This window comes from Cryptomeria japonica, chromosome 11 (genome assembly GCF_030272615.1).
Source record: "Cryptomeria japonica chromosome 11, Sugi_1.0, whole genome shotgun sequence".
Classification (NCBI taxonomy): domain Eukaryota; kingdom Viridiplantae; phylum Streptophyta; class Pinopsida; order Cupressales; family Cupressaceae; genus Cryptomeria; species Cryptomeria japonica.
The window spans coordinates 79,666,947-79,685,496 of NC_081415.1; the positions used below are offsets into that span (position 1 = coordinate 79,666,947).

Consider the following 18,550-nt stretch of genomic DNA (forward strand, 5'->3'; position numbering starts at 1 on the left):
CATCAACTTGACCATATAAGTCTTGAAATTTTTTTCAAGCATCCTTAATTAAGGTACATTTCTCAATATGAAAGATGAGATCCTTTGATACATACATTCTTAAGGTACCAATTTCCATGATGTTCTTAGTGAGACAATCCAAATGAGCAACAAAATCAACCTTAGGATCATCGGGAGTAACAATAGTTTCATCAATATAATGAGTTAGTCCTTTCTCCATAAGTTTACTCCATGCATCAATTTTCCATGTAGCATAATTTTGAGGAATTAAAATAGGAAACATAGGAGAAACCATTGCAGAAAAATGGAAAGAATACAAGAGCACAAAAGTACAAGAGACACCCCGCAAATTCACTCAATCAAGGTACCCCCCAAAATGATGATTTTGACACTTATATTTAGTGCGTGTACAATAGGCCACTTGTAAACAATGGCAAGTTGGACTTCTGATTTTTTTTTAATAAATTTCCCAATAGACTGAGAACTACAATGCAAAAGACAAAAAGTATAGATCTATGCAATACGAGTGCCAAATTGGTCAAAAAAGATCATATGTTGAAAGTACAATTTCTACTCAAAAAAACTACAAATGGATAACATATTATGAAAGTAGACAAAAAATTATAGACTTTAAAAAAAAACGGCACCTGAAAAGGAGTTCATATGAGCCCAAACGGAGTCCGAGAAGTTGTAGAAACGAGGATTGGACAAGTACAATCAGTAAAAACTGATATTTCTAAAATATATGTCCACCAAAGCAAGAAATAACGCAACCACGAGAAAGTACATGAAAGATTATTCCATTTAAAAAAAATTGCACCAAAAAAGGAGCCAAAATGAGTAAGATATCGCCATTTGAAGTTGAACTGCAAAATCAAAAAGCTCAACGAAAGGGGCCTGCCAAATTTTCAAAAAATCATGACATCAGCAAAACACTGTCTTAAGTTTGACGACTGTATGGCCATCGCCAAAACTTCACCTCCCTGCGTGCGTGGCATCCGTACAGTACGGATGGATGGTGTGGCCCAATCATAAAATGACAAGTGTCGTATGGTTTGATGGCGTGGAATAGTCTTGCGTGACACGTGTCATATGGTTGTTGATGTGTCAACTGACAGGCTGCAACGTGGAGGAGTTACCGAATGCCATGTGTCTGGTCTCTGTCTGCGTGTCGACTATGTGGTTGTTGAGTGGGTAGGTACGACTTGTAATTGGAGTGCTGACTTGGCAAGGTCGAGCAAGTGAAATGACGTTGCATGGTGATGGTGTTTACAACTATCAGAGGAAAAACCACGATACATAGGCACGAGAGCCGGTAAAGGACGCCATCGGCGAAGGAGGTGGTCGGCAGCTGGCGGCAAGGCTGGCTGCGGGTGCCGATGTGGATCAGCAGTCGACACAAAGGAAGCCCGATCACTCTGAGCAATCCCAAGAGAAACATGGTCGATGGGGAGATTGTCGACATGATTGAGTGGACGCCGGGAGATGTTGGAGGTCGCCGATGCAGGAGGTTGTTGGTCGGCATTGAGCATGAAGATCACAGAGTTCAGTGAAATTCATAGTTCCGGCAGGATGGAGTAAGGCGACACCAAAGGCATATAGCATGGCTTGGGAAGTGAGACGGTAGTGGTGGGCGGGATCCGAAGGAGCAGCGTTGACAGAAAAGGACAGGCCAGAAGGGTGAAAACCATGGCAACTGACGGGAGCTCGCCGGGGAGGAATAGTCAGTATGAGCTGCGCATACCCTGCAAAATGAATGCAACGGTACAATGGCATGTGCGGTGGGCTCCGGAACCCCCCAAAAAATAACATTTTTTTAATTTTCAAATAAAATCTTTTACAATATAAATTTAAAATTTCTGCGAATTAAATAAAAATACAGAATTTAAAATTTTTCGCAAAAATTAAATATATATATATATTTTATTTTTTTTGAAAAAATCCATACCGCTAGTCAAATAGGCTAAAAATATCCTCCAATGTCCAAAATTGTCTTTTCACCCAATATAGGCGAATTTATAGTCAAAATTCATGGAAACGGCCACTGAGATGTGATGGTGAGGTCGGATCTGGTCCTCTAAAAGATGCTGCTCCTCTGATCTATCTCTTGATGTCCTTCAAAATCTCTCCAAAGACGAATCAATGATGCTCTAATGGATTTGATACCATGTGATATTTTTCCAAGATCAAGAGCTCAATGAAAAGTATTAAATAGAGAGACAAAATATAGGACAAGAATAAACTGTATTCTCATCAATAGATAAATGATCAATTGTTGTTTCATACAATGATTATGAGCCTACTTATATAAGAAAGGCTATATGGATATGTGAGCACACAAACATGACATGTGGCTCAACAATAAACAAGGGTAGGTAGGGATAAGTAGGAGAAACAATATAATATTCCACATGAGGTGGATCACCCACCGAATGTAGAATGTAACAACAAGACAAGACCACAAAAGGTGGAAATTCTCCTACACACTATCCCAATGTGGCACAAACACCCAAGTGTCTCATACCCAATATACTATTAAATGCATTTTCCTAAGTAAACTTAAGGTATAATAATATCCAACATGAATAAATAATTACATCAACAATAACAATTTATGAACAGTTGGAAGCATGACATAGTTAAATTGCGTAGTATTAAAATGGAGGTGTCTGGGGAGCTAATTACATAGCTGATGGGGCTATGTTGCAAAGGACAAAAGATTCCCTACTTGAGCTAGAAGTAAGCTTATGAAGATTACATCACCATGTTTCTAGAGAAAGGGGAAAAGTTGAAACAACTACAAAACAACTTCAACACGGATAACTTGCCTCTTCCTTGGGGTATTGTCAACTATCACTTGATCAATTATTTTACCTTTGAGGGGAGGTTTGCAATGGTGCATGGGTAGCACTTCCCTTTACCTAATCATTTAAGATAGTGACATAAAATTGTTAGCTTTCCTCTTTTTTCTTCTATGGAGAAATGTACCCCTGATGGTGTCTACCCCTCTTTACATCAATGTTTAATTGATGCTATTTCTAAATATTATCTAGAAGAGACCCCTACCTTGAACCCCACTTTGCCCCACAATTCCTTACCCCAAGGACAAGGCCTTAACCCTTCCCAAAGTGGTGGTTCCAAAAGAAAAATTACCTTTGAGGATGATTCCTCCTCTTATTATAGAGCCATCTCCCTCAAAAAATGGCTTGCTTTTCTCACCTAAAAACTAAAAAATAATCCTAGTATGTGATACCCTTTTGCTTGTTGATATTAGCCCAAACCCTCTACCTAATAAGGAAAATATCAACACCAAAGGAAACTCCAAAAATAGCACTATCAACAATGTAAAAGTTGTCAAAAAGTCTCTTGAATAGCTCAACTGTCTCACCCCAACCATCCCTTCCTATAGATGTTTTAGATAGAGACTATGCCAAAGATAACATTAGTCATTTCTCCCGAGATAGGTGGTCTGATAGACTGGCCAAAATCCTTACAACAACTAGAATTGTTGATACTCTTGGTGAAAACCACTAGAGGAAGAATTTGAAGCATATTATGAGAATTCCACTTCGAATGAAGAAGCCAACAAAGATAGTGAGGAAACCCTCGAAGAGCCACAAAACTTAATCCTTGATGGCTCTCCTTTTTGCATTCACCACACTATGAAACTCATTTCTAGGATGCCTTGGAGGGCCTCAATATCGTTAAAATATATGATGAAGAAGAAGATGGAGAACCACTTGATAGAGGAATGACTAGAAAGGAAAAAAATTGATTAGAATTAGCAAGTTCTAGTAGTAGAGTTAGATTTTTTGGAGTTTGTATGGAGAATCTGGAAACTCAACATTATTGTATTGGGGGTGACAAGAAAATAGAGTAAATTATGCATCTTGAAAAAGCCATAGGAAAATTAGTCAAGATCAACAACTATCTAATGAAGACGTTTGTCATTCCCAATGTAATAATGAAAAGGAAAATTGATAGGATAAAGAAGAAGAGAAACATGCCAAAAAATAGAGGTGAAGACAAGAATAAAGGAAAGAACATTGTTACTTTATCTACTTGGGAGAATGTGTTGGATTAGATGGTGGAGGACTCGGACTATATCTCTTAGAGTCCGGATTTTTTTCCATGTTACTCTATTTTTAAAATTTTGTTTTTCTTAAAATATTGTCCTTTAACTTTATATTAAGTGTTTACTATATGTACTGGTTATAGACTTTGCTCATTCTATGGTTTTCTAGTGGCTTGACCTCCAAACCTTTTTTTCATGATTTTTCATTATGAACTATAAAGGGTTGGGGCCCTTCCGCACTTAATTTAATAAAAACATAGAAAATATTTATTATAAAAAATGTGAAAAATGGGATGATTACAAGATTAAACAATGAAAATACGAAAAAAAAAATATTGTACGAAAAAAGTATTAATATTTATACCTCAAATATGGATTACCTTAAATTAGACAATTATGAATCATAAAAATTACTAAAGAAACTTACAAATTAATCATTTATTAATATTCAAATAAATTTTGTAACTTTTACCTTGGAGTTGTGACCTTTTTATAACCAAAATAAATTAAATAAAAATTTGTTTGTAGAAATATATATGTATATATGTGTGTGTGTGTGTGTGTGTGTGTGTGTGTGTATATGCATATGTATATATATGTATACATATATACACATACACACACATATATATACATATATATGTATATGTATATATTTATATATATGTACATATATGTATGTATATAAGTATATATTTATATACGTTAATGTATGTATATATATGTGTATACGAATATACACACATACACACGCATATATATAGATATATATATATACATATATATATATATATATATATGTATGTATATATATGTATATATATACATATATATACATACATATATATATATATATGTATATATATATATATATACATATATATACATATATATACATATATATATATATATATATATATATATATATATATATATATATATATATATATATAGACATATACATATACATAATATACATATACATATATACATTACAAGAGTTATTGAGCTATTGTATACAATTGTAAATAGGTAAGGAGACTATCTTTTGTATATTTTGTACATTTATACACATTACAAGAGCTATTGGGCTTGCCTCTTTATTAAAAAAAATTAAAAAATCATAAAAAACATTTGATGAAATACATTCATATGTCTTATACTTAAATCTAAATTTTAGAGAAGTTGTCTTAAACTTAGATTTGTTGAAATGTTTTCTATCTTTTAGGTTATTTTTAAATAATAGTGTTCTAATGAAATATCTTTTTTTTATGAAATTGATATTAAAATTTTAAAAAGTGTTAATCCATAAATTATGTTCAGCTTACTAAAACCTTTATTATTGCATTATTTTCATACTGTGCAGATAACTCGTTTTATTTTTGATATAAAATTGGTTGTCTGTTTCTAACATTTTCATTGCCACTTATGAGTACTTGCACTCACTAGTAAAATAAAACAAAGCAATCATGGAGATAGACAAATAAAAAACAAGGAAATAAAATATGTACAAATCTATAACAACATAAAAATATTAAAAAATGATATCAAACGCAAAGGAGAAGAATGTCTAGACTAATTGAAATGCATTATGTATGAAGGTTTTTATCTTGTAAGAAAATAGTTAAACGATGAGACAACATTTACTTCTAAATTCACTTATAAATTCCAACTACATGTCTTTGTACATGTCCTCACCTTAATATTTTAAGAGTTATGCATGTCATCCATTTGCAAGCTCTTGTGCACGTTTGAAGAAGTTAAAAAGATAAAAATAGGTGCAATCTATAGTAAATTTACTATAGATTTTAGATAAACAACATAATTTTCACATTATCTTCTTTATCATTATCTAGTTATGTTTCTTAAATTTTACAAATACTCAATTATTTTTACCTAATAAAATAAACACAAAACAATCAAATTTTCAAATTTTAACTTTTTCTAATCAAACTAATTCAACCAATCAACTAAAAAATAAAGACATAAATTAACACTTTCAACCAATATAAAAAAATTTGCAATGATAAAACATTAAAGTCCCTACCCATATGAATCTATTTGTTTCTTTAAACTTATATAGAAGCTAAACCTTTTATAGTATATTCAAAATTAGTGCACGAAATCTTTCATTATCCTTCATCTTCATCATGAAGAAAGATGTATACTAAAAGGGATTGCTACCATAATGGGAAGGCCTCGGTGTACCAAAAAAAAAATGTTGTGTGTACAGAATAATATACTTCCCTGAAATAGTATAATAAAATGCATTTATACGCAGCTAATGAATTCATAGTTTATATATAAGCAGCTGGAATTTATCCTCCCTTTTAAATCTCAGTTGGAAAGGAATTTATCCTCTCATTCTACGCCTCTGTCAAATCTGTTCGTGAAGAAACGTATATTTCAATATGTCTTAATACATATATTTCAATATTCAAACCCTTTTTTATATCAATTTTAGCAATTAATCCTTTTTAGAAGTAAGAATTCAGAACAATAATAAATGAAATAAAAAATAAAATAATTGAACTCAAACTCTAAACTACATACAAACTTTCAATTGAATTAATGTTAATAGAATTTACAGCATGTTCAGAATTTTTACTTTCTTCGAATGTAAATTAAGGAAGAAGAGATAAATTTATCACTTTTGGTGATAAATAGTTGAGATTAATTCACCTAATTTAATATTTTAATATAATTTTTGTATATTTGAAGAACTAATTGATTAATTTATAATAATATTTATTATAGACAAAAAACACTAAAAAGGCAAGTTCATGTAGGTACATATATAGACTATGATTTCTATAGATATTTTACATTGAGCTTCGATATTTGTTTTTTCTTTTTGAATTTTTCTTAAAAAAAATTGTGTTAATTTTTTTGATGGTCCTCTAGCCACAAAAATATTCTTAAATTTCTCATGCAATTCACACATGAAGTTAGATCTAATCAAAGGGTCGATAATTATTCTTGATCTAATAAAAGTCTATTAAAAAGTGAGGTTCATCCTATTTTTGGTCATTCATTTTGAGGGTAGTGTAGATGATATTGTCTATTTATTAGATCATTGTTTGATATACAAATCTATCCAGGTTTTAGAGACGCATTATGTTTCCTCAAGAATTGAGGATGTTGTACATGATAGTTAGAGAGGGATATGGAGATTCTATTAGTGTCAAATAATATTTTCCTTATAATTCTTCATAAATGGTTTACCAAAATTTGGATTTTTATGAAGGACCTTGATTTTATAATCAATTTTTCTATTAACAAAACTTTGGCATATGCAATTTGATTTCATCAAAGAGATTCCATCTAAGATTTTAGACTAGCCTCACTTCATATTTTAATAAAATTTTGGAGACTATATATTTTGCATCTACTATATTTGTTCTTAGAAAACTTGTGGGCACCTCTCATAACATGTTGGAGAGAGAGGTAATTCTATTCTAGTATTAGTTTGTAAAATTGATCTCAATAATCTTTTTTCTAATTCTATAGATATTAGAATAGGAAGCATGCATTGATTGAGTAGGTATATTATGAGGCTCTTCCTTTTATTTGTCATGTGTGTCACATGCTTATAGAAATATTCAAAAAGATATAATCTAATGTTGTTTAGTCCCTACAAGAGGTCTCCATGGTAAAAAACTAATGCAAAAGGGAAATTCTTAGCTCATTTAGAAGGAATTCAACCAAATTATTTTACTCCTATAGTCTTCTTTAAATGAAGGAATGAGATATGTTATAAAAAATATCTATCAAAGGAGAATTCTAATAAGAGATTTGATATTATATATATTTGAGCATCTTGAGGCTACTTTGATTGAGAAGCCTAGAATAAATCAAGATTTTATACCTTTTAATTCTATCGCGATCCAATCACATGAAGATAAAATCCCATTTGAAGTGCACATATTTTCAAGAGAAAGGTCTAATCTTCCCTACAAATTATATCCTATGGATAGATTATGTAGGAATCTTGGAGCTGTATTCAATTCAACAATTCTAACCTTTATGTATGCATATATGTATGTTTACACACACACACACACACACACATGTATATATATGCGTGCACACACACACACACACATGTATATATATGCGTGCACACACACACACACATAGACATATACATACATACGTACACATGTACATACATACATACATATAGATTTTTAAATTATTTATTTTTAAAATCTAAAAAATGTATTACATCTTGATATTATTGATTATAATTTTAATAAAAGGATGAATTTCATAAATTTTTATCAAATTAATTTGGTTGGAATTTTTTGTTAGTATTTTTAAAATTAACAGTAAAAAAATCATAAATAACTATTGAGTTATTAACAAAGTTAAAAAAATATTCAATGACATATACTCATGTTTCTATATCCAAAGTTTAGAGGAGTTGTCTCATACTTAAGTTTGTTGAATTGATGTCTATATTTTAGATTTTCTTTTTAATAATAGTGCCTCATTGAAATTTCTATTTTTTATGAAATTGATATTAAAATGAGAAAAAAGTGTTAAGATTCATAAATTACACTCAACTTACTAAAAATTTTATTACTACATTATTTTGTTATTTTGTAGACAACTCATTCTATTTTTTATGTAAAATTAGTTGTCTTTTTTTAGCATTTTCGTTGCCACTTGTGAATACTTGTACACACTAATAGAATAAAACAAAAGAAGCATGGAGATAGACAAACAAAAAATAAGGAAATAAAGCATGTATAAATTTATAACAATATAAAAAATAATAAAAATGATCATATTTATAGATTTGAGACACAAAGACTACATAGATAGAATCTCAAGGAGAATAATGTCTGGACTAATTGAAATGTATTATTTATGAAACTTTCTATCTTGTACATGTCCCCACCATAGTCTTTTAAGAGTTATGCATGTTATTTGCTCTTAGCAAGTTGAAAGAAGTTTAAATGATAAAGGTAGGTGTAATTTATAATAATTTATAGATATTATATAAATAATATAATTTTCACATTATCCTCATTATCATAATCTAATTACTTTTCTTAAATTTTACAAATATTATTTTTTTAAGTAATAAAGTAAAATAAATAAATAAAAATCTAGCTTTTTTTTCTAATAAAATTAATTCCAACACCTAAATGAAAAAATAAAGACATAATTAACATTATCAGTCACACAAATTTAAGATTAGATAAATATAAAAGAAAAATTAATGCACGGAACCGTCTTTATGTATACTAAAGAAATTGCTACCGTAATGGTAAGCCCGGTGTAAGGAATAATATACTAAAATGCATTAAATGAAAGAGCCAATGAATACAAAGTTTATATATAAACAACTAGAGTTTATCCTCATTTTAAAATCTCAGTTGGAAAGACAATACATAGTTCTATCTGAAACTAGATTAATCAAAGATCCCTCTTGTTAGAAAATAAATCCATAAATTATTTTCTTTCTACTTTTCTCCCACAAAATTGTCCTATTAATCTCAGAATCTTTTCTTTAATTTACAATACCTGCAAATTAGTCTATCCATCAGGTTTTACTGATGTGAGATTCATTACCAAAAGTATCTTGTTTTTCTTGGAATCTTTGCTCTATTTCATCGCTTCTGTCAAATCTATTTCTACAGAAACCTACAAATTCAAACCCTTAACAATATAGTACTTTGTGAATAAATAATGTAAACTTCAAACATTTTTTGTATTTGGGAAGAAGAAAAGTAGAGGCATGATGTACATCTTTGTTTTATCGACGGATCAGAATGCGTACCTTTTGTTTCGAAAAATATTGAATCTTCTCTTTGACTATGATGTTGTAGAGATTTTTTTAAGATAGCTGAACATTATTGATTACAAATTTAACTCGCAAACAAAAACATAACTGAAAAGAAAATGTTATTTCATAAAATTAATAATATTGATATTAAAAACTTAGCAATTACAATAACCATCTCATGGTTTTATATAGAGTGCTGATGATCTACAACGACGAGAATAAAACAAAAAACAATCCTAAAAACAACTAAAACAAGAGAACTAAATGCTTGCCTTACTGTGTAGTCAGTAGTCTTTAAAAGCATAAAACTAAAACTAAAACTGCATTCATGCTTGCTGTTTCAAAACTATTGAGACTGTTTTATTAAAAAAACAAAAAGTTAATATGTTTTATGGAGATCTCCAATGCATCCTTCAATCTTGATCTCCAACGCAGCCTTCAATCTTTATCTCCATGATACTATTACATCATTCAATCTTATCTTCAATCTCCCACTAAATGATGAATGAAGGTGAGACCTAACTGATTTCGGAAAGCGACAAAAGTCGATACTGGAAGAGCTTTGGTGAAGATATTAGCAACTTGTTCAGATGAAGGATAGAACTGTAACTCCATTTGTCCATCTTGAACCAAGTCACAAATATAATGATGTTGAATCTCTTTGTGTTTCATTCTGGCATGAAACACTAGATTCTTTGTCATGGAAATAGTTCTATTGTTATCACAATAGATGGTGGTTGGATGCTCTGAAACCAAATATACATCTGTCAATATCCTTCTTATCCATACCACTTGAGAACTTGTTGATGAAGTTGCCATGTATTCCGCGTCTACTGAAGAAAGAGCTACGGTTGCCTACTTCTTACTACTCCAAGATACAACTCCAAAACCAAATGAAAAAACATAACCGGATGTTGATTTCCTATCATCCACTGAACTGGCCCAATCTGAATCTATATAACCAACTAGTTCAAACTTGTCAGTGGGAGAATAGTGAATGCCAAAATTCTATGTACCACTCACATACCTCAAAATTCTTTTAGTAGTCCGCCAATGTAACTCATGTGGATCCTACATGAACTGCGAGATGAGGCTCACATCATACATAATATCAGGTCTCATGGTTGTGAGGTACATGAGGCTACCAACCAACCTCCTATACTGAGTTGCATCAACCTTGGGACTAGCATCTTCCTTGGTTAGTTTTTCACCAAGGGCTATGGGGGTTGTAAATGCTTTGCATGCCACCATGTTAAAATTCTTCAATAAATCAGCTATATATTTGGATTGAGAAATAAATATAGCTTTTGATGTTTATTGTACTTCAACACCAAGAAAATAGTGCATACGTCCTAGATCTGACATTTCAAACTCTTGTTTCATTTTTGCTTGAAACTTCTCCATGAGAGATTTTCTATTACTTGTATAAATCAAATCATCAACATAGAGGAAAACTACGAGAATATCATTATGAATACGTTGGACATATAAGGTAGGCTCTGAGTGGCTTCTGTTGAATCCTTTCTTCATGAAATAACTGTCAATTCTAGCATACTAGGCACGAGGAGCTTGCTTCAACCCATAAAGGGCTTTCTTCAACTTGTAGACTAAGTGTTCCTTTTTCTGGAACTTCATAACCCATAGGTTGTTCTACATAAATTTCTTCATCTATGTAATCATTAAGGAATGTTGATTTCACATCCATTTGAAATATTGGCCACTTGTATTGTGTTGCAATAGCCAATATAATCTTGACTATGTCAAGTCGAGCCACAGTAGCAAAAGTTTCTGCATAATCCACTCCAAGAGTTTGTGCAAACCCTTTGGCAACTAGTCTTTCCTTATGGCGTTCTACTGAACCATTTGCATGATATTTGACTTTGTAAATCCATTTCACACCAATCACCTGCTTACCTTTGGAAAGTGGAACTAATTCCCAAGTATTATTCTTATGAATGGAATTCATTTCATCATTCATAGCATTAACCCATATGGGTTCTTTCACTACTTCTTCATACATAGAGGGTTCAACTTTGATTGTACTAAACAAAGAAAAATTAGCAACTGGATTTATATTGGTACTCCTCTGATAAACAGCAACTGAACTTCAAACCTTTCGTGGAACAGATGTCGGAGGTGACGATGGAGGTGAATCTTCACCCGAGTTTGTGCTACTTGAAGAACTAGGTGAGCTTGGAGGACTGGAACTGGAGCTAGAACTTCCACTTGATCTTGTGGGGAGAGGAGGAGGAACACTGTTATCTTCCATGTTTAAGATTATTGATGGATTTTTCTGTACATCATCTTTCCATTGCTGTACTGCCCCTTCATAAAAAATTACAATCTGGCTAACTATCCATTGCTTTATCTCGGGATTATAGAATCTGTAGCCTTTAGTTGTAGTAGAGTAGCCCACAAAGATACTAAGTTGGGATTTGGCATCTAACTTCTTCCACTTTTAAACTAGAATATGCACATATGCCAAGCATCCAAACATGCGAAGATGAGCCATTGAAGGCTTGTGACCACTCCAGGCTTCCTTTGGAGTCATATTTTGAACTTCTTTCGTGGGACAATAGTCGATAATATATAGTGTAATGGAAACTATGTCTCCCCAAAAATTATGTAGAAGATTTTTTGTCTGTAGCATGCTTCGTGCCATTTCCATAATTGTATGATTCTTTCTTTCAGTAATATCATTTTGCTGAGGTGTATATGCGGCAATAAGATGTCTCTGGATGCCATTCTTAACACAAAAATCAGCAAACTCATTTTAAGTAAACTCTCCCCCTCTATCTATTCTGAGTATCTTGACAGGATACCCGCTTTGTTATTCAACCAATGTTTTAAAATTCTTGAAGCATGCAAAGGCTTCATATTTTTGCTTCAAAAAATAAACCCAAGTGTGGCAAGAGTAATCATCAATGAATGTCAAAAAATAAAGGTTCTTACCCAATGATGGCTCTTACATATCACCACAGATGTCAGCATGCACAAGTTCTAGAGGAGACTTGGCTCTCCGAGGTTTTCCCATTGAAAAATTGTCTCGGTGATGCTTGCCAAATCAACACCCTGAACACACTTCTTCTTTTGCCTTGATTGGAGGAAAACCTTGCACGATATTCTTCTTATTCAACAAAGTTAGCCCTTGAAAATTTAGATGACCATATCGTTGATGTCATAACCATGAATCATCTATGGTTGATTTTAGTGCATGCAACTTACTAGAAACCAATTTGAGAGGAAACAATCTATTCTTTGTCATATAAGTCTTTGTTACAAGATGATGATTATTAGATTTATCAAAAATCTTGCAACAACTATCTTCAAATACAACTTTATAGTTCTTTTCTATAAGTTGTCCTATACTCAAAAGACTATTCTTTAATTCTAGCACAAAGAAAGTATTATTGATATTTGTAGTGTCTCCTTGCTTAGTCTTGACTACAAGGGTACCTTTTCCCATTACATCAACCTCCTTATCATCTCCAAATTTAACTTTACTCCTCATTGAATCAACTAAGTTGACAAAGAAATTAGATTTACCTGTCATGTGATTTGAACAACCGGTGTCCAAGAATCAAACATCCTCTTAGGGTTCTTTTGTCGAATTGCATGCAAAGAATATAGAATTCTTGCGTCAGAGGACTCTTCTGCATAACTAGCTCTTGACTTATTCAAGTCAGATTTCTTCTTCCTGCACTCAAATTCATAGTGCCCATATCTTTCACAATATCTACATTGTATACTCCTTCTATAAACAAAACTTCTACCTCTTCCTCTATTATTACCAGAAGATTCACCTTGAAATTTAACATTATGTGAGGGAGGAAATTTTGATTTTTCCTCAATATTCATAGAAGATTGTAAAGCTTGCACAAAACTTTCCATACAACGTTGCGTGCACTCTTCATGAGACTACACTGAACCAATTAATTTTGCAACTTTGAAAGTAGTTAGATCTTTACTTTCTTCAATAGAAATTACTACTGGATCAAATTTAGGAGGAAGAGACCTCAAATTTTTTTCTACAATTTTATGATTTGATATAGTTTCACCTTGAGTCCTAAGCTGATTCACAATACCTTGAGTCGTTGTAATAAATTCATGAATGAACTCAGATTCCTTCATCCTCAAATTTTTAAATTCTCTTCAAAAAGTTTGAAGTCTTACCATTTTGATTTTGTTTGTACCTTGGTATGTAGTTTGTAGAGCCTCCCATGCATCCTTTGATTTTGTTAGACTAGCAATTTGAGGAATAATTGAAACATCCAAGATAGATTGAATGGTGAAAAGAGCTTTGTTATCCTTCTTTCTATCTTCTTTCAACTGATTTTTATGTTGTGGTGTCCATGTATTGAATGTATTCTGATCAACAGGTTCTGTGTATCCACCTTCCACAAATTCCCAGAGATCTTGGGATAAAAGTAGGGTCTTCATCTTGATACTCCAATAATCATAGTTTTCTCTAGTAAACAATGGAAGCTGAAATGCTAAATCTTTTCCATTAGCCATCTAGAAATAACTGTTGTTCTAACCTACAACCTGCACAATCAAAACTCTTGCAACCTGCTCTAATAGCAAATGAAAGATTACAAATTTAACTCACAAAGAAAAACAGAACTGAAAAGAAGATGTTATTTCATAGAACTAATAATACTGATATTAAAAACTTAGAAATTGCTCATGGTCTTATATAGAATGTTGATGATCTACAACGATGAGAATAAAACAAAAAATAAATAAAACAAACTAAAACAAGACAACCGAATGCTTGGCTTACTGCTAGTCAGCAGTCTTAAAAAGCATAAAACAAAAACTAAAACTACGTTCATGCTTGCAGTTTCAAAACTGTTGTTACTGTTTTATTTAAAAAAACAAAAAACTAATCTGTTTTATGCAGATCTCCAACGCAGCCTTCAATCTTGATCTCCATGATATCGTTACATCATTCAATCTTATCTTCAATCTCCCCTGCATGATGAATGAAGGTGAGACCTAACTGATTTCGGAAAGCACAAAAGTCAATACTGGAAGAATCTTGGTGAAGATATCAGCAACTTGTTCAGATGAAAGACAGAACTGTAACTTCTTTTTTACTATGATGTTGCAGAGATTTTTTTAAGATAGCTGAACACACAGTGTATGCCGAGCAATACACTGCATTGTACTACTTTTGTGATTGGATAAAATGCCTCTAAACTTGAATCTTCTTCTGATTGTGATGATTTTTCTTCCCTTTTCTCGAAGTGGAGGAGCCAGATCTGTCTGCGAGCTGGCTCGTGATCGTAAAGCCTGCGAGAAAAGTCTCTCTGAAAATCCGGGATCCTTACGAGCAGGTGGAAAAGAAATGACTCAAACTGCACTCAACATAAGCATAGCTAAAACCCAAATAGTTCGGAACTCCATTTCCAATTACTCCGCTAGATCGTCCATGAACGCCCAAGCCGTCGACGGCTGCAGCCAATTATACGATCTTACGGCGGACTTCTTGATAGAATCTTCTATGCAATGGAAAGATGCCGTTGATATTCAGAGCTATCAGAATTCAGCCCTGATTAATTAGATCACCTGCCTCGGAAGCAAAAATCAATCTCAGTTTGTTTTCTTTCACAGATCATGTGGCAAATGCGTCGGTGGCCGTGAGTAATTCCCTGGCTATTGTAGAGAAGCTTTTCATCAGGCGCATGGAGTCTCAACAAACTTCCGTCAACAGACGGCGCCTGTTATCTGACGCCCGTCAATTTGATTTTGTGTCGTGGATATCTGGTGAGGACAGAAGATTGCTTCTTCAGACCGCAGCGGGCGTCACTTTGACGGGAAACGTGTTGACGGTGGCAAAGAACGGTAGCGGAAATTGCACCACAATAACTGAAGCCATTGATGCCGTTCCAAACAAAAGCTCAAGCAGAACAGTGATTTAAGTAAAGGCAGGTGTGTACGAGGAGTACGTCAGGGTAGGGATTAAAAAATATAATATCATGATCATCGGTGATGGAAAAGACGCCACTGTGATAACTGGCTATACTATCAATTCTGCTACTTTCGGTGTGTTATAATATCGTTCTCTCTGTCTTCTCCTTTATTTATATTGTGTCTGGTTTTCACATGACATGTTAATGAACTTGATGCATCGAATTATATGCAGCAACAGTAGGAAAATGTTTTAATGCAAGGGATCTCACAATTGTGCAATAAAACACCAGGCCGTTGCTCTACGGGTGGGAGGAGATCAGTCAGCATTTTATAGGTGAAGTTTCAAGAGTTGCCAAGACACTCCGTATTCACATTCTTTCCGTCAAATTTACAGAGAATGTGATATTTATGGCCCTGTAGATTTCATCTTCGGCAACTCCGCAGTAGTATTTCAAAACTGCACTATTTTGGCACGAAAACCATTGAAGGGGCAGAAAAATACAATCACAGCTCAAGGTAGAACGGATCCAAATCAAAACACGGGAACATCCATCGACGCTTGTAATGTTACAGCGGCCCCTGATCTGGTTCCCGTTATCAGTTCTTTCCACACATACCTGGGGAGACCATGGAAAAAGTACTCTCGAGCTGTTTACATGCAATCTTATTTACGTAGTCTGATCGACCCGGCTGGGTGGTTAGCATGGAAGGGTAGCTTTGCCTTGACCACGCTGTATTTTGGCGAGTACGAATATTGGGGTCCGGGGTCAAATACTTCACATCGGGTTAAATGCCCTGGTTATCATGTGATGAACAGGACTGATGCTCTAAATTTCACCGTAAGTAACTTCATCTCCGGTGATACATGGTTACCAGCAACTTCCATACCCTATGACGGACGCTTGTATTAAAGTGTAAAAAGCCAACTTCACTCCTCTTGGATTATTCCGTCATAAAATTTATTTGTTTTTTCCTGCACCACGGAATAACAAAAATAGTGATTTTATTAGGAAACTTCTCCATATGGTTCTGGTGAGGTTCCTTCTATTTTGCCTTCTGTTCATGGTAAGTCTTCTCCTATTTGTTCTTCTCCCCCTTATTGATAAGCCTTTTCAGGGGGTTTCTCCCCCTTCTTGTCTTAAAAGGTTTCAAATTGGGATAATGGCTCCTCCTTGATAGTTGTTTAATGGAAGAAGAAAGGTCCATTTATGTTAGATTATTTCTCTCATTTTTCAAATCTTGGGATGCAATGTGTGTTAGATCTGTTTTTAGTTCTGGTAGTGTTTGTTGTTCTGTCTTGTTTCACTATTGTGTTGTTTCTATTTTTTTTTTTTCTTAGTTTGTTCTTTCTAAATCTTTTGTACAAAGTTTTGGGCCCTTACAAAACTCTACTTAATAAAAAATGTTTAAGTATTAATATTGAAAAGATTAGGTGAATTATGACAATTACATCATAATGCATACATTTCAATATGCAAACCCTTCTCATATCAATTTTAACAACAAATCCTCTTTAGAAGTAGGAATGTATAACAATAATAGATAAAATAATAATATAATATTTAATATCAAACTCCAATCTACATGCAAACCTTCAATTGAATGGTCAAATAAATTTTCTTATTGTCAATGGAGTTTACAACATGTTCATAATTTTCTATAGACTTTCTTCACATGTAAATTAAGGAAGAAGAGGTAAATTTCTATATTTTTAAGGCTATGAATGGTTAATATTAATTCACCTAATTTAATATTAACATTTTAAGCGTATTTTTCATATTTTGTTTATAACCCATTTGAATGACATTTGCTTTATTCCATTTTGAAATGTCCAAGTATAGATTAAGAAATCAAAACTTGTATAACATATGAGTGGAAGAGATTGCCTTTTGAAAATGATATATTGAAAGGATGATCAATCAATTATTTGTATGTAAATACAATTTAAAAAATTTCTGAAAAGATAATCAATCAATTAATTACATAAATAGTTAAGTATGTGTGCAAATTGATTTAGGAAGTGACCAATTAATTGATTATAATATTTAATGGGGACAAACGCCACTAAAAATGCAAGTCCATGCAAGTACATTGTACACTATGAGTTCTATAAATATTTTACATTGAGCTTTGAGATTCTTTTTTTTTTTTGAGTTTTTTATTGATGTAGATTTTTCTAGTGGTAATGCATTTTATTTAAAATGTTTTCTAATGGTCCTTGGGATTATCACACGATTTAGATGGGCCCTAGGATGTCCCTTTCCTCTTTCTTTTAAGGATGTTATTTGAATAGATATATCTATGACCTTTAGTCACAATATGTTCTTAATTTTCAATATGTTCTTAATTTTCTTATGTAAGCTATGTATGAGGCTAGATCTAATCAAAGTGCTAATTATTCTTGTTCTAATGAAACTCTATTAAAAAATGAGGTTCATACCAATTTTTCTCATTCATTTTGAAGGTATTGTTGACTATATTCTCTATTTGTTAGATCATGCTTTAATATATAAGTCTATGGATTTTAAAGACATGCTATATTTCCTAAAAAATTAGGGATGTTGTACATGATAGTTGTAGGGGGGTATGGAAGTTATATTCATGTCAAATAAGTTTTTCTTCATAATTCTCCATAAATGGTTTACCAAAATTTGGATTTTTAGGGAGGGTGTTAATTTCATAATCAATTTACTTTATTCATATTTTCAGGCCCTTAATTGCTCAGATGATGATGTTGGTTTTGGTAGTTTGTTGATAATGAG

The 18,550-nt window shown here is 32.6% G+C and overlaps 1 pseudogene; it reads left to right on the forward strand.

The window, feature by feature from the left end:
• The first annotated feature begins 15,559 nt into the window (after positions 1 to 15,559).
• LOC131079324 (pectinesterase-like) lies at positions 15,560 to 16,699 on the forward strand (annotated as a pseudogene).
• The last annotated feature ends 1,851 nt before the right edge of the window (positions 16,700 to 18,550 follow it).